At 44.5% G+C, this 6,232-nt stretch overlaps 1 protein-coding gene across 1 annotated transcript in view; it reads right to left on the bottom strand.

Annotated features, from left to right (window-relative positions):
* The window catches only part of LOC141082292 (uncharacterized), a 987,535-nt gene that overhangs the window by 278,824 nt on the left and 702,479 nt on the right, over window positions 1-6,232 (bottom strand). The window lies entirely within an intron of this gene.

The following is a 6,232-nucleotide window of genomic DNA, read 5'->3' as shown; positions in this document are numbered from 1 at the left end:
TATACATACAAATAATTACAAAAATACACAGCTTCTAATGTTAAATAGTATAGAGTTAAGACAAAAAATATAATATGTGTAAATATAAAAATTCAGGCAAATGTCAAATGTTCAAAACCACAGCAAAAAGGCAGAGATGCCGACCTGCCCAGACCTCCAAACAAATGCACTGTCAGGGTGAGTGGGCCCATATAGTTAAGATGGCGGCAACACAGGTGCAAGAATACCGATGAGACAACCGCTCACAACCTACCAATGTATGGAGGGGCGGTTGCGTGGTATATTAATGCACAATGAAGACTTGTATGCGGCGCTGTTCACACAATGGGAATGCACATCATCCAGGCTAACAGCCTATTAGTTACGCCCATACTATTAGATCAGGCGGGCTGCCTAGCGCCATCCAATGTGAACAGACACCACAGTTTACAAGACTGAATGGACCCAACTGCACCCTGAAAAATAAAGTGCAAAAAACACATATAGAAAATATGAGAGGTATTAGTTAATATTTTGGCCAAAATACGTAAGCAAGTAACCCACGTTATGCGTTGGCCTAAAAAAGTGTCAAAGGACTCACAGAAATCGCTTCTACCTCCACCACTGCTGCTGCTGCTAATGTTTTGGCGTTGAAGAATTGAGTCTACAGCTGCGATGTGAACGGTGTGATTCACTGCCGTATTGGGGAAAAGCTCTCTTAGGCCGGTTTCACAAGTTGCGTTTGGCTGCGCTCGGCACACCATCAAAAGGATGCATGCGCCACCAAACGCATACTGCGCACGGCCTGCATCCCCAGTGATAAAGATAGGGGACGCAGGACACTTGCAGCTTCATGCGCCGGTAGGCGGAGCTACCGGAGGAGGCGCGGCAGTGGCAGTGCTTAGCGGCGGCCGTGCGCAGGCCATCGCTGCGCCCTGAAATGCAAATTTGAAACCGGCCTTAAGGTTGTGTAAAAGCGTGTTTCAATACTCCAGCATTCGCTGTTCCTTTTCTAGGGTGGGGATCATCTGGCAAAATTTGGTTTTATAATGTGGATCTATTAAAGTGGCAACCCAGTAGTCAGCATTATTCCTAATCATAACTATACGGGGATCATGTTGCAGATAGTGCAGCAAGAAGGCACTCATATGTCGGGCTCTACCATGAGGTCCAAGCCCATGCTGTGTTGGTGGCTGGGTAACAATGAGGCTCATTTCTTCCATCTCATCCCTCCATTTTGAAACTGTGCAGAAGGGTGCAGAAGTCCTTAATCTGTGCGCACTCTGTAAATGTGACTTGCGCCAGGTCCATACTGCATTGGCCCAGGCTATATGACATGACATACTGCGTCAGGACTTGTTGCTGCTGCCACAGTCGCTCCAACGTGCAGAGTGGAATTCCACTGCAAGTCGATGAGGAGAGGGGTGTGAACGGCAGAAATGAGCACACAGCTTACGTGCCTTCTTGAGCAGTTCACCCAGGCCAGAATAGTGGTGGAGAATACGCTGTACTACCAAGTTGAGAACATGAGCCATGCAAGGCACGTGTGTGGGCTTGCCTTGCCGTAGGGCCGCCACCAAGTTTGCACCCTTAACACCTTCCCTGCATGCAGGTTCAGCGGAGACAGCCATTGATCAAACTGAGCCTGGAGAACTGTCCACAACCCTTTAGCTGTATGACTGCGATCTCCAAGACATATCAATTTTAAGACTGCCTGATTGCAGAGAGCCCATGTTGTGCAGTACGGAGGTGGTGGGGGTCTGCTCCGCACTTGGAACGCGTGTCTCATTAAGGCAGAGGTTGAGGGCACAGGTGGAGGCCCTAGAGGTGAAAGGGGAGGCAAAAGTAGTGGAGGAAGTGTTAAATGTAGAGGTTTGTCCTGCAAGCCTTGGGGATTCGAAGACTTGTGGAGCAGCATCTGTCCCCACAGCCAGTAGAGTCACCCAGTGCCCAGTCAGCGAGATGTAATGCCCTTGGCCATGCTTACTCGTCCAAGTGTCTGTGATGAAATGCATTCTAGCAGACAGCGATTTTTTCATGGAACGGGTGATGTCTGCGACATGCTGGTGTAGCATAGGCACAGCTTTCTTAGAAAAGTAATGACAACTGGGTAATTGGTACTGGGGGACTGCAACAGCTATCAGATTTCGGAAACTGTCTGTATCAGGCAGAAAGGCAGCATTTCCGTGGCCAACAAATTGGAGATGGTGGAGTTCAACCTCTTTGTTTCCTCCTACGCATGACAAAGCTATCTTTTACGTGACCATAACTGCGGAACCATGGGCTGGCTGCAGTGCTGAGAGAGGGCGGAGAACGATGAACGGGACAAACTGCTGGACTGTGAGAGTTGCAGGCGGAGATGTTACTGTGGTTTGAGAAACTTGTGGTGTGATCGTTCTCTCTGATCAGTCAAAAACTAGGCTTGTCCGGTTCCGTTACAGCTGAAGGCGGCATCTCAGTCAGCGTGATTGGCGCAAGTACAGAACGTGAGGTTTTGTGGTTGAAGATCTACGTCTCAATAGTTGATACAGTAACCGAGGAGGAGGAAGCAGCAGATGTGATTGAAGGGGCGGCTGATGGTTGTTGATGTCTGCTGGTCCGCATTTTTGTGCAGTGGAATTCCCACAGTAAAGCATGTTAACATAGTTAAAAAGAAGACATTTGTCCATCTAGTTCAGCCTATATTCCATCAGAATAAATCCCCAGATCTACGTCCTTCTAAAGAACCTAATAACTGTAAGATACAATATTGTTGCGCTCCAGGAAGACATCCAGGCCTCTCTTGAACCGCTCGGCTGAGTTCGCCTTTACCACCTCCTCAGGCAAGGAATTCCAAATTCTCCCTGCCCCAACAGTAAAGAATCCTTTTCTCTGTTGGTGGAAAAACCTTCTCTCCTCCAGACGCAGAGAATGCCCCCTTGTGACCGTCACCTTCCTTGGTATAAACAGATCCTCGGAGTGATTGTATTTTCCCCTTAAATACTTATACATAGTTATTAGATTGCCCCTCAGTTGTTTTTTTTATAGACTAAATAACCCTAATTTTGCTAATCTCTCTGGGTATTGTAGTTCCCCCATCCCCTTTATTAATTTTGCTGCCCTCCTTTGTACTCGCTCTAGCTCCATTATATCCTTCTTGAGCACCGGTGCCCAAAACTGTACCAGTACTCCATGTGCGGTCTAACCAGAGATTTGTACAGAGGCAGTATAATGCTCTCATCATGTGTATCCAGACCTCTTTAATGCACACCATGATCCTGTTTTCCTTGGAAGCCACTGCCTGGCACTGGCTGCTCCAGGTAAGTTTATCATTAACTAGGATCCCCAAGTCCTTCTCCATGTCAGATTTACCCAGTGGTTTCCTGTTCAGTGTGTAATGGTGATATGGACTCCTTCTTCCCATGTGTATAACCTTACATGTATCATTGCTAAACTGCATCTGCCACCTTTTGGCCCAGCTTTCCAACCTATCCAGATCCATCTGTAGCAGAATACTATCTTCTCTTGTATTGACTGCTTTACATAGTTTTGCATCATCTGCAAATATCGATATTTTACTGTGTAAACCTTCTACCAGATTGTTACTAAATATGTTGATTAGAATAGGTCCCACACGAATCCCTGTGGTACCCCACTGGTCACAGCGTCCCCAGTTAGAGAATATACCATTTATAACTACCCTCTGCTTTCTATCACTAAGCCTGTTACTTACCCATTCACACACATTTTCCCCCAGACCCAGCATTCTCATTTTGTGTACCAACCTCTTGTGTGGCACGGTATCAAACGCTTTGGAAAAATCAAGCTATACCATGTCCAATCACTCACCTTGTTCCAGCCTATAGCTTACCTCTTCATAAAAACTGATTAAATTGGTTTGACATGAGCGATTCCTCATAAACCCATGCTGATATGGCGTTACACAGTTATTCTCATTGAGATAATCCAGAATAACATCCCTCAGAAACCCTTCAAATATTTTACCAACAATAGAGGTTAGACTTACTGGCCTATAATTTACAGGTTCACTTTTAAAGCCCTTGTGTTGATTGTGCATGTGAAAGTTCATGTTGTAGTCAAATTATTGCACTTTTTACCTCGGCTCAGTTTTTTTTTTGCAAAGTTGACAGATTACGTGAGTTGGATCATAATTTGCAGTGTCAAAGGCCCACATTAGGCAACCCTTGCCACCTCTGCGAACTGCAGACCCATGGACGCTGCTGGTCAGAGGCACAGTTGTGGCTGAGGATGCATCGCTCGTCGTGGCTGCCTCACTGCGTGTTTGCGATGTACAGCGCAGCCTAACCTCGTTTTCCTTCTCAGATGACCTACTCAGCTGTGTGTCTCTATGTTCACACCAACTGGGATCTATCACCTCATCATCATCATCCTCCATGTTATCACATTCCTCGCCATTGGAGTCACCCTCCTCTTCTTGCCCTGACAGCACAGTACAATCCACATGAGCCTCAGATATCTGAGTCTCATCAGGACCATCTCCCCCAGGGGTAAGCGTCTGCTGATGAGGGTCAGGATGCTGTTCAGACCCTACTTTGTCCTGCCCCGGATCCAGCTGAATAAATTTTGGGCATCGGTGCAGATTTCCTCCTCTTGACTCTGTGAAGCTTTTGCGTACACTTCTGATGAATTCGGGATAGAATGTGTGAACAGCTCTTCAGACTCACCCATCTGTGGTTCCGTACAGTCAATTGAAAGGTTGGATAGTTGGGATGCGGTTGGAAGTAAATGGAATTTTTGTGCCACATCTATGAACTGTACTGGGTGTGATGTAGGAGGAGGAGAAAGAGGAGGAGAGGCCACTTGAATGTACACTTTGTCAAAGAAATGGTTAATCTTAGTTTCCTTAAATCTAGAAAAATAACTGAAAAACAGCTTGTAACCCGTGACACTATTTTTATTGTTATCATCTGCCTACGTGGTTGGATAATTCTGCCAGTGGTCAGTTCCAAATTCCCCTTTTCTTCCTTGAATAATGTCTAAATATGTCGAGGCCAAATATCTATCTGGGCAAAATGTACTAACAGGATATGGTTCCACGAATTGTTAAATTGACATAAGGGAAATGCCAAAACCCCCACATACCCGTCACCTCCAATTAAATAATATCTCATAACTCATGATATAGTTGACATATCGTTATATAACTATCATTCTTACCAATTATTGTGTAAGCTCTCCTCCATTTTTGCCAATTGTTACACAATGTTACGGAATTGTCCATATTTGTTCATTTCCTCTTCTAGTGGGCTATAAAAGATCCAGCCTGACCCCCCTAATAAAGGAGATTTACTTGATAGACAAGCAACCTGTGTCTCTCGTTTTATTTCTCCCAATCCTAGGTACCTAGGCAAAAGCTCCTCCTGAGCTATACCCGAGGAGACATAGAAATCCCTTCTCCGACAACTTGTTTTCCCCAGCGAGATATAATATTCCCCTTTGACTTTCATCTCAGACTGAACAATTGACGGCCTCTATCCTGAACAGAAAACCAGATCCCGGGTAAGTGAGTAGAATTGTTACTCACACAGTTTTCTCTCCGGGAAAGGAGGCTTTCTGGAGTCAGTCTGTGGGGATTTCTAATGGGAAAAGCCCTTGGGTAAAAAGGTATATATTATTTGTTATCTCTTGCTTGATTGTCTGTTTAAGTGCTGTTAACAATTGTTTTGTTTCAGGATGAAGTGCGATGATTTCCCATTTGTTTTGTCTGTATCTATAACAAAGGTTCCTGTCTTTCTGTTTGTAATGATGTCAGTGTTTGTTAATATTGAGAATATTGCAATCAGATTGTCTTGATCCTGCTTTGCTATACTTGGTTTATGTTTGTTCTAACTTTTATTCTTCTTTTGTTTGTTGATGCCTTGTCAGATATTAATTGATAAGTAGTACTGATAATGCTGTGATGGACTGTTCTGATTATACTGCGGTCCTGATTTTGTTATATCTGTGTTGTGGGGCACTAAGCTGCGCTGTTGATGTATGGAGACTAAATGATTTGTGCTCAGTGTATAAATACCCTTTTCATTCCTCAAAGCAGTGAGTAAGATAAAACTCTCTGGTTAGTTGCTACTTTTAAAAAAAACTTATAGGAAGGTCCTGGGTGGGAGTTTGTAGTGAAGAGGGAAACTCACGTGAAGATAATCTATGGGAATGTAAATGTTTTTTGTATGTAACCCGGTACTCAGATAGGACGCTAATTAGAGGATATAGTGAACCAAGCAAGAGTTTCTACAAA

Source organism: Dendrobates tinctorius, unplaced genomic scaffold, assembly GCF_039654945.1.
Source record: "Dendrobates tinctorius isolate UK_male_01 unplaced genomic scaffold, ASM3965494v1 ptg000017l, whole genome shotgun sequence".
NCBI classification, from domain to species: Eukaryota; Metazoa; Chordata; class Amphibia; order Anura; family Dendrobatidae; genus Dendrobates; species Dendrobates tinctorius.
This window is presented reverse-complemented; position numbering and strand designations above follow the sequence as displayed.